Source organism: Pinus tabuliformis, chromosome 3_1 (assembly GCF_031772625.1).
Source record: "Pinus tabuliformis cultivar Carrire ecotype Pingquan chromosome 3_1, CPIR1, whole genome shotgun sequence".
Classification (NCBI taxonomy): domain Eukaryota; kingdom Viridiplantae; phylum Streptophyta; class Pinopsida; order Pinales; family Pinaceae; genus Pinus; species Pinus tabuliformis.
In genome coordinates, this window is record NC_142301.1 from 887,964,450 (window position 1) to 887,986,486 (window position 22,037).

At 35.9% G+C, this 22,037-nt stretch overlaps 1 protein-coding gene across 1 annotated transcript in view; it reads left to right on the top strand.

Annotated features, from left to right (window-relative positions):
* Nucleotides 1–22,037, top strand: part of LOC149190468 (uncharacterized) — a 111,376-nt gene that overhangs the window by 41,302 nt on the left and 48,037 nt on the right. The gene's annotated exons all lie outside the window — the stretch shown is intronic.

The following is a 22,037-nucleotide window of genomic DNA, read 5'->3' on the forward strand; positions in this document are numbered from 1 at the left end:
TATACATATATTTGTTAACTTTGATAGATGGATAAAGCCTATGTCACAATATTCATCGAACTTCAACCTTGAGGTTCGAATTTTGGTGAACCTTGAAAAGATTTTGAGCTTCGACGAACCTCATCGAACCTCATGGCCATTAAACAAGTCCATAGATCAAAACTCATAACCTCATTTCACAACTCAAGCTTGTAATATATCCTTCCAGTTTCCATGTTCGTGATAGCATTTTTTTTATTGCTGTTGATTTCTAACAATTTTATACCATATTTCATTTTCAAGTTAATATATTTTACATATAGAAAATGTATACAGATGAACCTAATGGCTAACCTTATCTGAACTCCATCAAAAAATTCGAACTCGAACCAAACCTAATCATTGCTGAACCCAAATTCGAACCCGAACCATGTGACATTGGATAAAGCCATGTCATCACTTATTTGTAGGTAGAATGGTTGGAATGCTCCATCTCATAAGCATGATTGAAGATGAAAGGGACTCTTCCTTATGAATGATACATGAAGGCATGAATAAAATGTGCCTTGAACTCTTCTATATGATGGATGACATGATAGAATCAACATTACATGACGTCATGAAAATATGAGGTGGTAGACAACCGTTGTTCCTATGATGAAGGAATTATGTATTGAGATCTTGAGGAAGCAGTATATGAAGAAACTAGAAGAAGATTTCATGAAGATGTACTTATAGTCACTTGAGATAAGATGAGTAATCAACATCTAATGACGATCAGAAGGATTAGCTATGACGTCTCCATGGAAAAGGTATGAAGACCTTGATAAGTATGAAGGAGGAGAACCTTGATAGTAAAATGTTTTGGAGATGGGTTCGAAGAGTATGCAGGATGTTGATGTTGCAGAAGTTGATATTATGACGAAAGACCATCATGAAGAGGTAATTATATTTTTTAAAATTCACTTTTTGATTTTGAAAGAAAGCATCTGGTTGGGTTGGAATAGCGCTATTGGAAGAGGGTTGTAGAGATTCTCCTACAACTAGAACACATAGACTTGGATGGAAAATCCTGGAAGGAACATGACTTGGAAGAGGTAGTAGTATGAAGGATACCCAGATGATGATGAAGAAGGTCACTTCTCGATGAAGAAAAGGATGACATGACTATTGGTTCAACACTGTTTCGTTGAAGGGAAGTGATGTGGAAGATGGCCGAAGCCCTTCGAAGAAATTATGAAGAAGTTGGCTCCATGAAGGATGAGTCGAAATTCATCCATGACGTGATGATGCAGAAAGGAGGAGCCCTACAAGCAACTAATAGTACCATGATCTCCACTGAAGAGTAGATAGTTGCTGTTATTAGAAACAAGTCCGTAGTTAAGAGGGAGCTTGGGTATATTCCTTTTATAGGAATGAATAGATCCTCCTTAGTTGAGAGGGAGAGATAGACACATCATTCTTGTATTCACATTATGAAGAAAGAATGGAGGATTGGGTAAGAATCTGAAATTGATTTCGATACTTTTTGAGGATGAGGTAGGGCATCCAATAGATAAGAGTAGTTGAAGAGGAAATTCCTTGAGGATGTGGAAATCCAAGACAAGAATGGTCTTAAAAGGACATACTGTGAACATCCGGATGTGGTATGTGCCTTGAGAGACAATGACGAGGGTGTTTATAAATCATTTGTCTCCCTAGCATTGTGCTCTAATCTAGTGGAGAGATAGAGTTGTTAGTCAAGGCCTTGCTATATGACAATGCTGGTTGATATGATGAGATGCACTGATATAAGCTGAGAAGATAGGTTATGTGATGTCTTACCAATCCGACTCTTCTTATGAGAATTCTTCAGTATGAGAATGTCCATGTACCATGTATGTATTATGAATACCTCCCTAGTTAAGAGGGAGTGCTGAAATAGGTAACTAGGTTTGGTCTTCATAATGTCTTATGTAATCTTGATTTTTGTATTTGATGTAAAAGAGAAAGAAAATTTATTATTATTATTATTTATAGCATGGGTTTCATGCTCTATGTTAAATTGTTTTTAGGTCAAGCACCCATTGTGTGCTTCTAGGGCTTTGTCATATAGTCAAAGAAGTCAAAGAGTCATTGCCATATGTAAAAGACCCTATTGGGCATTTTTTATCATGTAAAATGAATCTACGTAAGTGAAAGAGTCATAAAGTCACCCCCCAAGACCAAGTCAACCTGCAAGAAGAAATGTCAGCCTACTATGATGAAGTCGGCCTAATCCGGGCTCCCTAGAAGCCTATATATACGATGAAACTCAACCTCATTTGAACACATCAAAGGCATTCGATCAAGCAAAGGAAGAAGTTCGATCTCGAGGGAAAAGAAGTCAAAAGAGTAAGCAAAGGTCAAAGAAGAGAAGTCAAAATTTTGAAGACTGTTTTTGGGTCTCTATGTCCCACATGTGCGAAAGAATTATGGCATTTCTGTTGCATCAAAAACCAAATTGCAGCCACCCCAAGAAGCCAAAGTTTGGAGTCAAGTAGATCAATTTTGGAAGCCAAATTTCTGAGGAAGAATCCATCCAAGCGAGGGAGAGAGAAGGTCATTTTCACCATCTTTTCCCACACGTGAGAGTTAGGGTTTTTGCAGTAGATTTCAGACTTGAAGCAGTGGCTGAAAATTTGAAGTAAGGGCCGAAATATGAAGTGTTGAAGTAGTTTGACTTGGGTTGACTTTGTGAAGGGCAAGCACCTCAAAGGAGAGGTTGACTTGGTGTTGGAGGGGTCTTTGTATTGGCTTTTAGGTCTTAGAATTCATTATTTGAAGATTCTAGAAGAAGAGAAGAATTCTTATGGGTTTTCCTCTCAAAGGAGAGGGTTGGCCCTAGCTAGCAACCTATATCTCGTGTCCTCTTGTTCCGTTGATCTTCATAGTTTGGTCACTCTTTGATGATAATAACACCATAATAATCAACTAAAGAAGAAGCTAACTATAAGTACATCAAGTAAAATAACATCACAAGTAGTTATCAAAGGAAGAGAAATCACCCTAATCTAGCTGCTATTGATTTCTCAACAACATTATGTATCCCTTTATTATTGTTTTGCATTTTGACATTTTATAGTTGCTCTCAACTCTATGTTTCATTAGCATTAGCTTCTGGTGTATTAGCCCCTTCTTCTCACGGGTTTACTGAAAGGTGGACCTTTAATGGAAAACATGTAAAATTTAACCATGAACGCAAGAATGAGGCATTTGAGAAAGATGGGAATTGTTATGTATGGTGGGGATATGGACATGATACCCCTTTTCAAGAACTCCCTAGTAGTACAACCAACCCCAAGAATTGCAACACTTTACTAAAATAGGGAGATGACCTCCCACTGAAAATAAAAAAAGAAGGTAAAAAGCACAAATAAAAGTTGTCTTGATCTATTCAACAAATATCCCATTGATCACTGGGATGACCCCTATATATCAAAAGTGCACCCATTATGAAGAATGGAAATAATGTACCTCGTAAGTATGTGGCACCATAATCATTTGATTTTAATGAGAGTTGAGCAAGGCATTGGAGGCATCAATAATGATATTTATTGTGGAGAAGTGAAGAATAGGTGTGGATATTGGCTTGAAATATGCACCATGGGAGAATTTTTTTCTCTTGTGATTACCCATGCGTGTGAACGGGTAATAGTGGCCACCAAGTGCAATGCTTATTGAAGGAAAGTTTAATTTGAATGGATTTTTTGTTTTTTATTTCTATTTTTTATTTTATTTTATTTTAATCGGGAAATAAAGTGCTTCACAACCTTCTAGGCCTTCCTAATGCTTTGGAGAACAAATAAGCTTGAGATTTTAACATGAGAAGGTGTGGGAAGCAGTGTTTGGAAATAAACTCTTGATTAGGTTTGCTTCCCAAGCAAGAGGGCTTTGTTTGACTTGGAATTGCAACAAGACCTTCTATGTCTTCTTTTCTTCTACAACATGAATGACCCATTTAGCGCACACGGATTGGGCTTGCAATAACTTTCAGATAAGAACTAGGTCTCCAATTCTTGGGGCATACAATAGAAAGCCTATTGATTTTATGGAACCACTATCTTATCTCAATTTTGGATTAGAGAATTTCTGAGTGCTTTATCCAACTTTGGAATTGGTGATTCACTTGTGAATTTTCTTTTCCCATGTCTCAACAATGTCATTGCAAACATCTAAAAGAGAGGCTTGGAAGGTAAAGGGTATACCGAGAAACTTAAAGATTTCTTTAGGTTGAATTTAAGATCAATTTTGAGAAGCCAACTAACTAGGTATTGGTTGTTGGTTTTTCTCATAGCGTTATGTCTTAGATGCATTTGAAGTTGGAGCCAAAAGCCCCATATAGAGTATGCAAACACTTCATCTCGTGCTCCCACAAGAGTTGTTTCTTTAGGATCTAAGGAAGAATTCATCTGCAAAATGGTTGTTGACCATTGTTTGACATTTGGTTAAAGCAAAGAGATCCCATGAGTTAGGCTCTTTCTTACTTTAACATTGATTAGATTTTGAAGGGCTTCAATGGGTAATGCAAATGAGGCTGAAGCCAATGGGAAACCTTGGTGGATTGACAAAAAGAGATACACATGCTTAGATTTGCTTTTGGTAATGAATAAACATGTTGAGGCATCCACAAAAAGGGTTTCAACAGAGTGTATGAACCTAGGCCCAAGCCATCTCCACCTAGGAGGAAAGGCCTCTCCACTTGGTTGTAGGCCTTCTCAAAGTCAATTTGGTTGAGGAGGGTATCAAGTCTAGTGGTTTGGGCCATTCCATTCCATCCCATACAACTGTTACATTGTCTAGAATGAACCTCTAGTGGAGAAATCTAGTTTGCTTTGGGTAGATGATTTTAAAAAGAATATGCTTGTTGTGTAGAGTCAATGCACTGGCTAGAAATTTATAAGACATTTTGACCAAAGTAATGGGTCTCCAACTAGTGATAAGTTATAGGGTTCTTGCCTTTAGAATATATTAGTAAGGCCCCAATTCATCCTAATCCCCAACTTTCCCCAAGAAATCATTTGTGAGAGCTTCTTGATACACTTGTAGTAGATTTAACTTAACAAATTTCCATGTGACCTTGTGAAAGTCACAAGGGAAGTCATCAAGACCAAGTGCCTTGCCATCTGCTATTTCAAAGAGGGTTTTTGCTTTCTCATCCAAGGAATGATCTGGGGTACTTGATGTTATTGTTTAGAAACCTTATAGGGAATGAGCTCCAAATTTTTTTGGTGGCTTCCCTCCTTTCATTAGTGAGGCCTTGCATTTGAAAAATCATTTAGTAGTGCCCCACAAATTATTTTTCAATTTTTTCGTTGCTCTTTCCTTCACTGGTCTTGAGGGTTAATATATATTCACTGACCTCTTTAGTAGCAAGGGTTTTAGAGAAAGCTTGGGTGGGTTGGTCACATGCGTTAACTAGAGAAGATATGTGTGTGATTGATTGCCTTTGGCATGATGAATCTCATTCTCCTGAAGGGGATGCCTCAACTTGGTTACACATACCTATTTTTCTTCATCATGGGGGGCCCAATGCTAGCCTCACATGACTTCTTGTAGTTCATTTTGGATTGCTCTAATATGACCCTGTCAAATCTTGTCAATCTAATGCCCATATTCCAAAGAAATGCTGTTGTTTTGGAGATAGAATCTTCCCACCAAATGAGCTCACCTAAGTCACCACGTGGCCGAGGGATTAAATTCCAAATGATTTGAATGTAAGCTAAATAATTCGAACTTTTGAGCTTGGACACATTCATAATATGGTGGGTTCTAGGATGCCTCATTCTATGAACCCTTTAATAGATGGAGAATTAGATACTGATGGGTTGAGAGTGTGGTAGTGCTGTGAACTTGGATGGGTTTGGTACTATTTGAATCAAAGAAGAAAGAGGTTTTCCAAGACAAAAGGGCGTGGTTGGATTGTTGGTAAATTTTCTTATTCCTTTTTTTGAAATTTTTCCAAGTATACCGTAGGTTAGTGGAGTCTTTCCGTCGCTTTCTTTTAGGCTCTAGAGCCCATGGCAGGCTTGGAAAGCATACTGAATTGCATTTTCCCTAGCTGGAAGGTGAGCAGACAATGCCCCTTCCTTGTCTTGTGGACATTCCAACATATTGAAATCACTACAAATAAGCCATGGTGCATTTTATACTCCAATCCATATGCCAGCGCCAAAATATTGCATGCATCCCAGAATTATTTCAAGCGTAAATATTAGCTAGGCTAAGGTATCAACCATCAAGATTAACTAGAAGCCAACAGTCAATGATCAAACCCTTTTCATCTTGATAGAATGGATTGTTGATTGACGGTGTAATCAAAACTGTTTCCAAAGTAATGAGCACAATTCATTCAACTAGTCAAGAGCTATAAAGATTGTAGCCATCAACCTTATTCCTTTTTACTTGTAATCTCAAGCTTTGGTCTTCATCATTATTATCAAACAAATTGATCAATTTATAAAACATATATGTTACTGTACCAAGAAAAGCAAGGTGCATTCTACAGACCAATGTTGAAGAGATTGTAATTTGTAACACCCATCGCGTTTATTTGTTCCCATGTAAGGTCAGCCTAATTTTAAAATTTATTCAAAACTAATATAATAAAGTAGTGTGTGTGTGTGTAAAGCACACCAGCTTAGATCCATCTTGACTCAGGATCTTTAAAGCACTGAAAGATTCACATATCAATTGTTTTTTGGATCCTTTTTGGTGCTTAATAGATACATATTTAAGATGAATCTACACTGTTATCTTATTAAGCATAACTTATAAAGTTAATATTCTATTGCACCAAGAGAATCTTGGTGCATTCTACAACTCAGTTTGAAGAGATTGTAACATATGTCTGATGTAACACTCATCTCATGTAAGGTCATCCCAATTTTAAAATAGTGTGGGGATCCATCTTAACTGAGGATCTTTTAAGCACCAAGAGATTCACATCTATTTTTTGGATCTTGCTCAATGCTTAATAAATCCATAGTTAAGATGGATCTAATGTTGGTAAATATAACGTATATTGTATATGAAGTTTGTTAGATTTAATTTTTAATTATTTATTTTCAATTTATTGAAGACAAATTATATTGAATTTCATTAATTTTTATTAACAAATATTGAATTGTCCTGAACAAAATTGCTTAACATAATGGAGTTTAACTGGTATTTAAAAAAACTTGCCAATTTTAAAATTTCAATGATAAAAATCATCGAACATTGTGGAAGGTTGTAGGACACATAGAGTAGGTTGGTATTTATCTTGCACTCACGTAAGAAGTCACAATCTGATTTGTTAGGGACATTTCAGAACTATTAGTCCTCGTGTCTCAAATTACAAATTTACGATTTGTGTGTCTCAAATTACAAATTTTCTCCATTGCACTTGGTGGCCACTATTACCTGTTCACACGCATGGGTAATCACAAGAGAAAAAATTTCTCCCATGGTGCATATTTCAAGCCAATATCCACACCTATTCTTCACTTCTCCACAATAAATATCATTATTGATGCCTCCAATGCCTTGCTCAACTCTCATTAAAGTCAAATGATTATGGTGCCACATACTTACGAGGTACATTATTTCCATTCCTCATAATGGGTGCTCTTTTGATATATAGGGGTCATCCCAGTTCTCAATGGGAGATTTGTTGAATAGATCAAGACAAATTTTATTTGTGCTTTTTACCTTCTTTTTTTATTTTCAATGGGAGGTCATCACCCTATTTTAGTAAAGTGTTGCAGTTCTTGGGGTTGGTTGTACTACTAGGGAGTTATTGAAAAGGGGTATCATGTCCATATCCCCACCATACATAACAATTCTCATCTTTCTCAAATCCCTCATTCTTGCGTTCATGGTTAAATTTTACTTGTTTTCCATTAAAGGTCCACCTTTTAGTAAACCCATGAGAAGAAGGGGCTAATAAACCATAAGCTAATGCTAATGAAAAATAGAGTTGAGAGCAACTATAAAATGTCAAAATGAAAAACAATAATAAAGGGATACATAATGTTGTTAAGAAATCAATAGCGGCTAGATTAGGGTGATTTCTCTTCCTTTGATAACTACTTGTGATGTTCTTTTACTTGATGTACTTGTAGTTAGCTTCTTCTTTAGTTGATTATTATGGTGTTCTTATCATCAAAGAGCAACCAAACTATGAAGATCAACAGAACAAGAGGACACGAGATATAGGTTGCTAGCCAGGGCCAACCCTCTCCTTTGAGAGGAAAACCCATAAGAATTCTTCTCTTCTTCTAGAATCTTCAAATAATGAATTCCAAGCCCTAAAACCCAAGACAAAGACCCCTCCAAGACCAAGTAAACCTCTCCCTTGAGGTGCTCGTCCTTCACAAATTCAACCCAATTCAAATTGCTTCAACACTTCAGATTTTGACCCTTACTTCAGATTTTCAGCCACTGCTTCAAGTCTGAAATCTACTGCAAAAACCCTAACTCTCACGTGTGGGAAAAGATGGTGAAAATGACCTTCTCTCTCCCTCACTTGGATGGCTTCTTCCTCAGAAATTTGGCTTCCAAATTTGATCTACTTGACTCCAAACTTTGGCTTCTTGGGGTGGCTGCAATTTGGTTTTTGATGCAACAAAAATGCCCTAATTCTTTCGCACATGTGGGACATAGAGACCCAAAAACAGCCTTCAAAAGTTTGACTTCTCTTCTTTGACCTTTGCTTCCTCTTTTGACTTCTTTTCCCTTGAGATCGAACTTCTTCCTTTGCTTGATCGAATGCCTTTGATGTGTTCAAATGAGGTCAAGTTTCATTGTATATATAGGCTTCTAGGGAGCCCTGATTAGGCCGACTTCATCATAGTAGGCTGACATTTCTTCTTGCAGTTGATTTGGTCTTGGGGGGTGACTTTATGACTCTTTCACTTACATAAATTCTTTTTACATGATACAAAATGCCCAATAGGCTCTTTTACATATGGAAATGACTCTTTGACTTCTTTGACTATATGACAAAGCCCTAGAAGCACACAATGGGTGCTTTACCTAAAAACAATTTGACATAGAGCATGAAACCCATGCTATAAATAATAATAGTAATAAATTTTCTTTCTCTTTTACATCAAATACAAAAATCAAGATTACATAAGACATTATGAAGACCAAACCTAGTTACATATTTCAACATTCCCTCTTAACTAGGGAGGTATTCATAATACATACATGGTACATGGACATTCTCATACTGAAGAATTCTCATAAGAAGAGTCGGATTGGTAAGCCATCACATAACCTATCTTCTTAGCTTATATCAGTGCATCTCATCATATCAACTAGCATTGTCATATAGCAAGGCCTTGACTAACAACTATATCTCTCCACTATATTAGAGCACAATGCTAGGGAGACAAATGATTTACAGACACCCTCGTCATTGTCTCTCAAGGCACATACCACATCCGGATGTTCACAACATGTCCTTTTAAGACCATTCTTGTCTTGGATTTCCACATCCTCAAGGAATTTCCTCTTCAAATACTCTTATCTATTGGATGCCCTACCTCATCCTCAAGGAATTTCCTCTTCAACTATTCTTATCTATTGGATGCCCTACCTCATCCTCAAAGAGTATTGGAATCAATTTTAGATTCTTACCCAATCCTCCATTCTTTCTTCATAATGTGAAGACAAGAATGATGTGTCTATCTCTCCCTCTCAACTAAGGAGGATCTATTCATTCCTATAAAAGGAATATACCCAAGCTCCCTCTTAACTAGGGAGTTGTTTCTAACAACAACTATCTGCTCTTCAGTGGAGATCATGGTTCTATTAGTTGCTTTTAGGGCTCCTCCTTTCTGCATCATCACGTCATGGATGAATTTCGACTCATCCTTCAATGAGCCAACTTCTTCATAATTTCTTCGAAGGGCTTTGTCCATCTTCCACATCGCTTCCCTTCAACGAAACAGTGTTGAACCAATAGTCATGTCATCCTTTTATTCATCGAGAAGTGACCTTCTTCATCATCATCTGGCTATCCTTCATACTACTACCTCTTCCAAGTCATGTTCCTTCCAGGATTTTCCATCCAAGTCTATGTGCTCTAGTTGTAGGAGAATCTCTACAACCCTCTTCCGATAGTGCTATTCCAACCCAACCAGATGCTTTCTTTCAAAATCAAAAAGTGAATTTTCAAAAATATAATTACCTCTTCATGATGGTCTTTCGTCATAATATCAACTTCTGCAACATCAACATCCTGCATACTCTTCGAACCCATCTCCAAGACATTTTACTATCAAGGTTCTCCTCCTTCATACTTATCAAGGTCTTCATACCTTTTCCATGGAGATGTCATAGCTAATCCTTCTGATCGTCATTAGATGTTGATTACTCATCTTTTCTCAAGTGACTATAAGTACATCTTCAAGAACTCTTCTTCTAGTTTCTTCATACACTGCTTCCTCAAGATCTCAATACATAATTCCTTCATCATAGGAACAACGGCTGTCAACTACCTCATATTTTCCATGAGGTCATGTAATGTTGATTCTATCATGTCATCCATCTTATAGAAGAGTTCAAGGCACATTGTATTCATGCCTTCATGTATCATTCATAAGGAAGAGTCCCTTTCATCTTCAATCATGCTTATGAGATGGAGCATTCCAACCATTCTACCTATAAATAAGTGATGACATGGATTTATCTAATGTCACATGGTTCGGGTTCGAATTTGGGTTCAAAAATGATTAGGTTTGGTTTGAGTTCTAATTTTTTGATGGGGTTCAGATAAGGTTAGCCATTAGGTTCATCTATATACAGTTTCTATATGTATAGATATATTAACTTGAAAATGAAATATGGGATAAAATTGTTAGAAATCAACAGCAATAAAAAAGAATGCTATCACGAACATGGAAACTGGAAGGATATATTACAAGCTTGAGTTGTGACATGAGGTTATGAGTTTTGATCTATGGACTTGTTTAATGGCCATGAGGTTCGATGAGGTTTGTCGAAGCTCAAAATCTTTTCAAGGTTAACCAAAATTCGAACCTCAAGGTTGAAGTTCGATGAATATTGTGACATAGGCTTTATCCATCTATCAAAGTTAACAAATATATGTATACCTCTTCCTTCAAGTGATCATTTAGGCTTCCTTCAGTAGCTTCCCTTTCCTTGCTTGAAGATGAAAATTCTTCAACTAGCTTGACATGTTGCACTTCTATATCACAACACCTTCATCCTTCTAAAGTGTGGATCCACACTAGGTGGAATGTAGACTATCTGTGTGACACTTGCTTCCTCTAAGTAGAGGTGAACCTTCTAACAAAGATTCCAATGAAGGATCTTGGTGATCCTTATTTTGCAAATGCTTCTTTCTAATGATGATGAGATGTGATAAATTCCATTCATGCTAGATGACTTGCTTCAACCATACAGTCTGCTACTTTGATTATCCTTCTATGATTCTAATGATGATGTCATGAGCTACTTCATGTAAGATGCCTACTTCAACCATATCCTTTTCATCCTTCTAGAATGATGTCATCTCAATTATGCTATAATGCATCTTGTAATGCTTCCTACCATGACTTGCTAACTTCTATATATTGAAAAATAAACTAAATGTATGTGAAAGGCCTTTTAATAGTAGAGTTCTTTCACCTCTTCCTTCTTTGACTTTTTATCTTCCGATTCTTCTACTTCTTCGGTCACACGGGCTTCACTTATTTCTTTTCTTTTCTTGTTTCCCTTCTTGAGTTTAAGACAATTCCTCTTGAAGTGCCCATATTCATTACATTCATAGCATTGAATCTTAGACACGTCAATTTTCTTTTCAAATTTCTGACGAGGCTCAAACATTCCAAACTTCCCTTTCTTCCTTGTCATAATTGCATATGCATGTGTTTGCTCATTTGATCCAACACCATTCTTAACTTTTAATCTATTTTCTTCAATCTTACATAATGACCATAGACCATTGAATCGAGTGGCTTCCTTCTTTCCATAGATGCTTGATACAAAGTTGCCCCATTCATGTGGTAATGCGTTGAGTACTAGAGTGGTCATCTTTGGATTTGACATAGTTTCTCCTAACTCTTGTAGTTGATCTTTTATTTGAGACACGTTCATGAGATATAAGGCTACCCCTTCTTCCCTTGAAACTTTCATCTTGTATAGTTCGGTTCTTAAATATATGATTTCCCCTGCAGTGCTTACAGAAAACAAATCCACCTACTTGTGATAGATCTCTTTCAATGTCTTTAACTTTACTACATAGGGGATGAGAGAATCCTTGATTGATTCAATGAGGATGCTTTGAGCCCTTATTTCTCCTTTCAAGTATTTTGATCTTGCTTGGGTTTGCTCTTGTGGAGGTTTGGTGATTGAGCCCTTCACATGTTCAATAACTTCATTCTCCATGAGAATTAAATCTATTCTCTTCTTCCATGCAAGGTAGTTTGATGTCCCAACAAGTTTGTTGTTCTCCTTCCTAAAAGAAGTCATTTGGTTTGTAGGTTGAGACATAAAATACAAAATACTTACTTGTCAAATGAAGATACCTCCTTGATGGTGTCTTCCACTAGTTGCTTCCTTGATGATGTTTTCCTTCATCAAGAATGACAATGCTCCTGCTTCAATATAAGGAGAGATGTTCCTCTTCCTTCAATGAGAGGGAGATCACTTTGATTTCTTTTGATGATGATGAAGTGATCTTCTTGCTTCCTTTTAGATGATGATGTAGAATGTGGAGACTTCCCAAAATACTTCAAATGTGTAGCGTAGGGTCCTTGAGGCCTTTCTTTTTCCAAGTGATCTTCCTTCTAGATGATATGATCTTTGAGATGTGTTGAGTAGTCCTCCTTGATGCCTTTTCGTTCTCCTTGATAATTTGATTTCCTTGATGCTCTTCTTTTGCTCGGCCCTTATGTATCCTTCTTTTATTGAGTGATCTTCAAGCTGCCTCTTCTTGTTGTCACCTTAGCTTTGATACCATGTTGAGAAATCAATGGCAGCTAGATTAGGGTGATTTCTCTTTCTTTGATAATTGTTTGTGATGTTCTTTTACTTAACTTGATGTACTTGTAGTTAGCTTCTTCTTTTATTGATTATTATGGTGTTCTTATCATCAAACAACTACCAAACTATGAAGATCAACAGAGCAAGAGGACACAAGATATAAGCTGCTAGCGAGTGCCAAAACCTCTCCTTTGAAAGGAAAATGTACAAGAATTTATAGAATCTTCAAATAATGAATTTCAAGACCTAAGACCCAAGACAAAGAACCCTCCAAGACCAAATCAACCTCTCCTTTGATGTGCTTGTCCTTCACAAAGTCAACCCAAGTCAAACTGCTTCAACACTTCAAATTTTGGCCCTTATTTCAGATTTTAAGCAATTGCTTTAGGTCTATCATTTTTGGCCTCTATTGAAGAAAGCCTAACTCGCACGTGTGGGAAAATATGGTGAAATTGACCTTCTCTCTCCTTCACTTGGATGGATTCTTCCTCAGATATTTGGCTTCCAAAATTGATCTACTTGACTCCAAACTTCGACTTCTTGGGGTGGTTGCAATTTGGTTTTTGCTACAACAAAAATGCCCTAATTCTTTCGTACGTGTGGAGATAGAGACCCAACAAGAGTCTTCAAAAGCTCTGTTTCTCTTCTTTGACCTTTGCTTACTCCTCTAACTTCCTTTCCCTTGAGATCGAACTTCTTCCTTTGCTTGATCGAATGCCTTGGATGTGTTCAAATGAGGTTTAGTTTCATCTTATATATAGGGTTCTAAGGAGCCATAATTAGGCCGACTTCATCATAGTAGGCCGACATTTCTTCTTGTAGGTCGACTTGCTCTTGGAGGGAGACTCTTTGACTTACAATAAACTCTTTTTGCATGATACAAAATGCCCAATAGGGTCTTTTACATATGACAATGACTCCTTGACTTCTTTGACTATATGACAAAGCCCTAGAATAACACAATGGGTGCCTGACCTATAAACAATTTTACTTAGAGCATAAAACCTGTGCTATAAATAATAATAATAAATTTTATCTCTTTTACATCAAAGACAAAAATAAAGATTACATAAGACATTATGAATGCCGAAACTAGTTACATATTTCAACAAATGCCACAAAAGCCAAGGCAAATTGAGAAATGCCCCCTCATGCGAGGCCATCACCCCCGGTATTATGCATCTACCAAAAAAGGACTAATGAAGTATCCCGATGTCCCATGCAATAAACTACATATAAATAGTGGAACCCACAAACCAGACTATAAATGTATATTTATACACAATCATTATCAAACGAAAAGCAAGATGCTCGATCAAACATTGAGGAAGTGTGAGGAAAGTTAAAAGGCAAAGTAACATGGTGGAAAGAGATAATGTTGAGGAAAGGGTAACTCAAAGCATCAATGAAATCATTCGCAAAAGTTCTCATGGGATGAAAAATTATTAACCTTACTTGAATGTGCAAGACAATCAATGGACCCATTCGATTTCCCCTTTACCATACTCATCTTACACTTCACATATCCCTTGATGGGCTTTCTAGGACCTATTTCCTTCCTTGAGTTTGTTGCATGTGATAAGAGTAGGTGATGGCTATACATATTTAGAAATGGTAAATTGTATTGAATATTGAGCTACTATGAAGTTTGATCAGGATTCTTGGTGTGATCTAACCTAATGACCCTTGTATTTGACATGACACGTTTATTATGTGGTTTTGGAAGTGTGTGCCCAGGATGTATAATGATATGAGCCCACACAAATGATGATACAACATAACTGAGAGGATCAACTCAACATGATGATGACTACACTCTCCTCCCATGATTCTTGAGGAGGCACAACATACATTTTTTGACACAATAAATTTATTCTTTGATACAATAATCCCAAAAAGGGTCTAATACAAGATGACAAGGACTATGATTCATGACACAAACTCTAGAAGCACACAATGGGTGCTTAGACCTAGAAACAAAATAAACAGTGTTCCACCTGGTTGCATCCCCCCACCTGGGGGTTGAGTTTCCTAGCTCCCTCGCGCTCTGGGGACTTGGGGACGATTGGGGGTTGTTTCCCCACACTCCCAAAAAGAAAGGTACGTGCGGAAACTTGTAAGAGGGTGGTTCCTCGATTTTCGGGGTTGAATCCTCCAAATGGGGTCGTTTCCTAGGTGAAGGGGGTCATGTGGGTTCGTGAGGGGTCATTTCCCTAAGACAAAATTCACAAAAAAATTTAATGAAACAAAATAATCCTAAGTTTTATGAACCGGGAACACGATGGGATGTTGATCCAGAGGATGACGCACAGGCAGATATGGAGGAGAGGCTTAATGAGACACAAATGGGGTTGATTGGTGTGCCACTTAGCATGTTTGAGAATGCATGTAATTCTGATTCAGATGGTGACATGGTTGGTTCTGATTTATTCATGCAACAGTTGGGTGCAGAGACTAGCGGGGCATTACCTTGAGCAATTATGCAAATTTATGATTCATCATTTGATATGTTCTTATGTTAATAACTTATTTTCTTTTTTGTTTCAGACTTCAGTTTATTTTGAATCTTGATATGTGATATATTAGACTTGAGTCTTGACTCTATAAAAATTTGACTCTTGATGTATCAGACTTGACTTTTATTTCAATATTCAGTATTCATAGTTGGAACTTCAATATGTTTAAACTTTAAAACTTTAAACATTTATTTTCATTGTACATTATTAGTAGTTACATTGTACAGTTACAAACTTATATGTATGATATATGATTATATGATATCATGCTTTTCGTTTTAAATTTGTTTCAGACTTCAGTTATATGATTCATCGATTTATCATTTATCCTTCATGATGTAAGTGTTATATATTATATAATAATAAAGGCAGTTAGATTATAAATATTAAAATTTCAATGATATATCATATATTTTTATATTTATAAATTTTTAAGACTGTGATGTCCCCCCACGTTTCCTAAAAAATGGTGGGGAGCTTTTGCATAGGCCGCTCCTACGTATTCCCGCTCCCTCACCCCCACATCCCATAAACTTGGTGAAACATTGAAAATAAATTGAGCATGAAACCCATGCTTATAAAAATAATTTTCTTTTGATCTTTACAATAGTTTTTTTTTTCTTTCTTTTTGACAAATACATAAGAATTATATTATGAGCTAGACGATAATTATGAAGACTGATACTAGTTCCATTTCTCAACACTCCCTCTTAACTAGGGAGGTATTCATAATTGTTCAACTGGTACAAGGTTGACCTCATTTTGAAATGTTCCAAGAAGAGTACAACAACATATGCAATGTTAGGGATACCAAAACTGCCAAGGTATCCTCCCAACAGGGACTAAGGTGTCATCAAGGCAACTTGCCACTATAGGTACCAAGCTACAGCCTTGGTATTAATCCAACTGGATATAGATACCATCTACGACTCCATGCCAAGACACCAACCCTCACAAGGATCTAGGTATCACCAAGGTCAAACACTAAAACGAAGCTCCATAAGACCAAGATACCCTCCCACACCGAGATCTAGACATCATTAAGGCCAAATTATAACTGAGATCGCAACACCAACCAGGCCAAGATGTCCTCCCATGTACCATCATACGGGTAGCTTATGGTACTTATCTCTCCCTCTCAACCAAATCTGAGATATCCACCAATCCAAGCATGCTTATCAAATATTCAAACTTCTCAGGGAGAGATCAACACATCAACTACTTGTTCATCCACAAGAACATATTGTAGCTTCACAACCCCAATCACTTCCAATATATTGGTTCTTATTATCGATATGCTAGCACAATCTCTGGGGTCCTCATTTTGATGTTGCTTAATTCATTATAATATCCAACAAATCTTTACGAAAGCTTCCTTTCTCCAACCTCTCTCACAATACCAAACTCAACCTCAGCACATCTCAAAACAACTGTATCTTATTCTCAACACATCAATAAAAGTAGTGCCTTAGTTATTCTCCGATCTCATTTTCTTATACGTATTACTAACACATCATGTCCTCCCTCCCAATTATGGAGGATATACACTTTCCTTCATCCAAGCTCTTTCTTAACTAGGGGGTAATTTTACCAACAAATTTATTCTTCCAACTACACAAGCCTTTTCTTTTGCATCATCATATCATCAAAGAACTTAAATTTTCCAAAACTTCATTCTTTTTCTTCATATGGCGACAAGGTTATCTTTCAAACATCAATGTAATCTTCAATGTTAACAGGGTTCTTACAACGCCCTCTTTCCATCATGCTCAATATCATCATAAGGTCATCATCAAGTATGAGTTAGGCACACCTCTTCACAACCTCTTGCAAACTTGTACCTGCAAATCTTATCAAGTACGACTAAGCACAAATATACAAGAGAATGACAATAACTTTATCAATGATAGCATCTAAGGTTATCAAAAGTAAAAAACTTCAAACAAGAAAATAAACCTTGGATATTCAAAACCTAAACCTTGTTATGGTTTCAATTGTACAGAAGAATTTACACCTAGGGTTACACTTTTATGCCCTAGACTCTTACAACAAGCTTTGCTAGGGTTTTTCCAAAACTTAGATGTCCAATAATTAGATCATGTTAGGGTTTCAACCATAACAAACGCATCTAGGGTTTCTCTTTCAAGTCCTAGAATCTTATTTCAACTTTTACTAGGGTTTTTATCATAAACCCTAAGATAATATCATCAAACCCTTAAAAACTTGGGTTTTTATCGTATGCCCTAACAAACCCTAAAAAATCAAAAGGCTAGGGTTTCACAAAAAATGAACAAATAGCAAAAGATAGTTATTACAAAGCTTGATTTAATCTAAACATCTTAACAAAAGAATATTTATGATTCTATAGCAAAACCCTAGACATGAGAGAGTTATTAATACAAAGAAAATTTTTAAAGACAAAATGATCGTACCTACTTTTATGATAAGGACTTGCTACAAAACTTATGATTTTAAACATACCTAAAGTTGTCATTTTTACAAACCTTGAAGGGCTTTCTTTGCAACAAAGTTTCCTAAGTCTTCCTTTTGGAGGCTCCCTCTGAATCTAAGCATAATCCTTTCTTCTTTAGAATATACCTACAAACCTTCTTCCAAAGAAAACACAAGGAAAGGATTACAATCAAGCAGCAAAAATAAAGCTAAATATATAGAGGGAATTAACAAAATAATTTAAAGGAATAAGGAATACTTATCTTTCGTGAAAAGATGGAAGCTCCCTCTTGATCTTGCATCAATCTAGTTTTGTGAGGGATTTCTCCAACTTATCAAAACAACTCAAGAATTTTCTAACAAAACATATTAGATTTATAAACCCTAGAAATAAAAAAGAAAGATTGATCCTAGAGTCAAACATAAGAGAAACTTTACAAGACCTAAAAACAATAACCTATACTATAAGTGAATGACATACAAGGGATAATATCCATAAGGACTTAATAGAACAAGTCTTTGACTTCAGAAACCTCAGTTTTGGCCTTCTTTGGAAGATTATCATCAATGGAAATTATTGCTTGGTCTCTTTCTCTCTTCTTGTTCTTAGGATTATCAAGGCATTGTTTTTTATAGTGTCCCATCTTGTGACAATGATAGCATTTTATCTTAGAAAGGTCAATCTTCCTGTGATTTTTCTTGGACCCTTTAAGTTTATTATTTCCTCCTTTCTTCTTGAAATGAGTGGAGTAGGCATTTGAGGTATTTTCTCCATCTTCTTGCTTACCTCCTATCAAGGAAAGACGAGCTTCTTCTTGAATATAAGCAAACCACATTTCTTTGAAGGAGGGAGAATCTTACCAACTACTAATTCCAGCTGCAAAGGCATTCCAAGACTTTGGTAGTCCTAGAAGGGAAGCAATCACAAGTCCTTATCAGTAACTATTCCATCAACTGCTTGTAGTTCATCTATTATATAGGCAAGTCTTACAAAGAGGACATTGTATCATCTTTGGTCATTTTGACAGTTCGAAGCTCATTCTTTAGACTTGCCATTTGTCCGATATTCTTGATAGTAAATAACTTGGAGAGAGCATCGTACATTTTCTTTGAGGTATATAGAGTGGATATGTAGGGAATGAAGTTGTCTTTAACTCGATCCACAATTAGGTTCATGGCTATACTGCCATTTCCTTTGTACTTCTCCTTTCCAACATCATCAGTTGGTTCTTTGACTTTTCCTTGTACTAGTTCCAATACTTTATTCCTTGCAAGGATGAGGTCCATCCTTGTCTTCCATCCTCTAGAGTTGGATTCTCCTTGAAGTTTGTTCTCAGATTTCATTGATGATGCCATCGGTATACTTGTTAATGTCACACTTGATGAAATCAAGATACCTTTGTAGCCTTCAATAGCTTTTCTTCTTCAAGCTACCTTATAGGGAACCAAAGCTTCTATATTACCTTTCAAGGCTTCCTTCCTTCTATCAAATGGTTTTTTTCAACAGATCTTCAAAGTTCCAAAAAGTAAGACTTCTCTTCTCCTTATGATCTACCATGGAAACTTCTCTTGAATCCTTCCTTAAGATGATTAGAGTTATTGATCTTCAAGTTACTTTTTTATTCTTCTACATCACCTTAAGCTTTAATACCATGTTAGAAAATCAGAAAGGCAAAAAGATTTTCTTATATTAATAATTACTTGTGATTTCTTTGCAATCTTATTAACTTATTTTATGTCTTCTTACAATCAAGCAACTACCAAAACATACATGCATGAAGATCAGAACAACAAGGAGACAGGATGTAGGCTCTCAACGAGGGAAAAGCCCCTCTTCTAGGGGAAAACCCAAAATTCTCCTCTTCTTTAGAACCAAATCAGATGAGATGACCAATACCCTTTGACCAAGATAAAGACCTCCTCTGATCCACCAAGTCAGCGTCCCAAGATAGTCCGTCCAAGATGACAAAATATCAACTTCTAGTCAACAAGAGTCAACCTTCATCAATACTGCATCAATCACAGATTTCAGCCTCCTGCATCAAGATTTCGGCCTCTACTGCAAACCTATAATTTTAGCCCCTAACTGCAACCCGAAATCTCGCATGTGTGAACCAGGAACAAGAGAAAATGAGCTCATTTCCTTCGCTAGCAGGGAAAATTTTAAGAACCCCCCCTAAATTTACATGTATAATAAATGGGCGAATCTCCATGGTATATAGGAAAAATGGAAGGCGATTTTATCAATAATATGATATGTATATACTTTTTTGGCGAATCTCTCACCAGGCATGGCGAATATTTTACTCAATTATAAAATCTTGTGTTTATTGAATACACAAATGAAATCATTGCATTTCTTTAAAATATCTTTTGAAATCAAAATTACCAAATTACATATCGATAACCTAGTGGGTGTTGGATAAAATTCACCCGTGCCATCCACAGAAAGCATGAGAAAAAACCTAATACTATATATAAAACCAAGAAAAATTCAAATTCATCACTTCTAGGGACCTCGTAACCACCCTGCCAATACACAAGTATGTTCGTGTTTGCAATTAGAAAAATCACCTAAATTACAATCTATTTACTCCACTTCTAGGGACCTCGTAACCACCCTGCCAATACACAAGTATGTTCCCGTTTGCTATTAGAAAAATTACCCAAATTACAATTTGTTTACTCCATCATATGTTGGAAATTTATAAGGATGACTAGTGCAATCAATCCATTCCTTTTAGCCCTCGATTTGTTTCAGTTTAAAACATAAGTATACAAATATACTTGTCCAATGTCTATGCTTTAACTATTCACCTTAAGATGTTTTTACAGTATAATTTCCTAAGTCTATTTAATATCTTCATTATCATAAAAACCAACCTATATCCATCTTAACTCCACATCTACCACTCTTAGGGGGATGAAATCTATTTATCCCTCTGAGCACTTGGTAGACCCAGAATTAAGATGGATCTAAGATAGAATTTCCCCTTTAAATAGTCTATGCTCACATGAATACCATGGGTCAATACCATGGGTTATCATAAACCTGGAGCTTAAAAATTACTATTAGTAATTTATAAAAATTAACAAAATTAATAGTTGATTTTTGTTTTATTTTTATTTTAACCAAGCTAAAATGTTTAACATACATTAAATTACAACATCCATTTTTACTCTTGATCGGATCAAATATTTTTTCACTCTATGCTAGTTTGCATATCACGATATTTGATACTTCTCGGGGGTTAGTAGATCCAGAGTAAAGATGGATCTATGCTGGTTTAATTCCCCCATTTAAATAGGCTACATTCCAAGTGAATACTATGGGTCAATACCATGTGCAATTTTGGTGAATACCATGGGTCAATACCATGTGCCATTTTTATTTTTATTAATACTAATATTAGGGTTAATAATGTTTTTTTGCATGGTATTAATAACAATCTAGTCCATGGTATTTGTCCCATAGTATAAATATAAGGTGACTTATGGAGTAAATATAAAAAAATGTTTTATTTGTTTACCATACCTCTCGTTTATTTATATTTTTATTAATTTACCATACCATTCATAAATACAAGGTGACTTATGGAGTAAATATAAAAAAATGTTTTATTTGTTTACCATACCTCTCACTTATTTATATTTTTATTAATTTACCATACCTCTTTTACAAATATGGTATTTGGCCCATAGGATTCACTTAAATAAAACCTCTTTCTTGAGCCTTCATAAATAGAACGAGGGTTATGGACTAAATATAAAAAGAGGTTTTATTTATTTACCATGCGTCTAGTTTATTTATATTTTTATTTATTTACCATACCTTTTGAGTAAGTATAAAAAGACGTTTTATTTATTTACCATACCTCCACTTTACTTATATTTTTATTTGTTTACACCCTTGCATGTATATAAGGTGACTTATGGAGTAAATATAAAAAATGCTTTATTTATTTACCATACCTCTCATTTATTTATATTTTTATTAATTTACCATACCTCTTTTATAAATATGGTATTTGGGCCTTTGGCCCATAGGATTCACTTAAATAAAACCTATTCTTG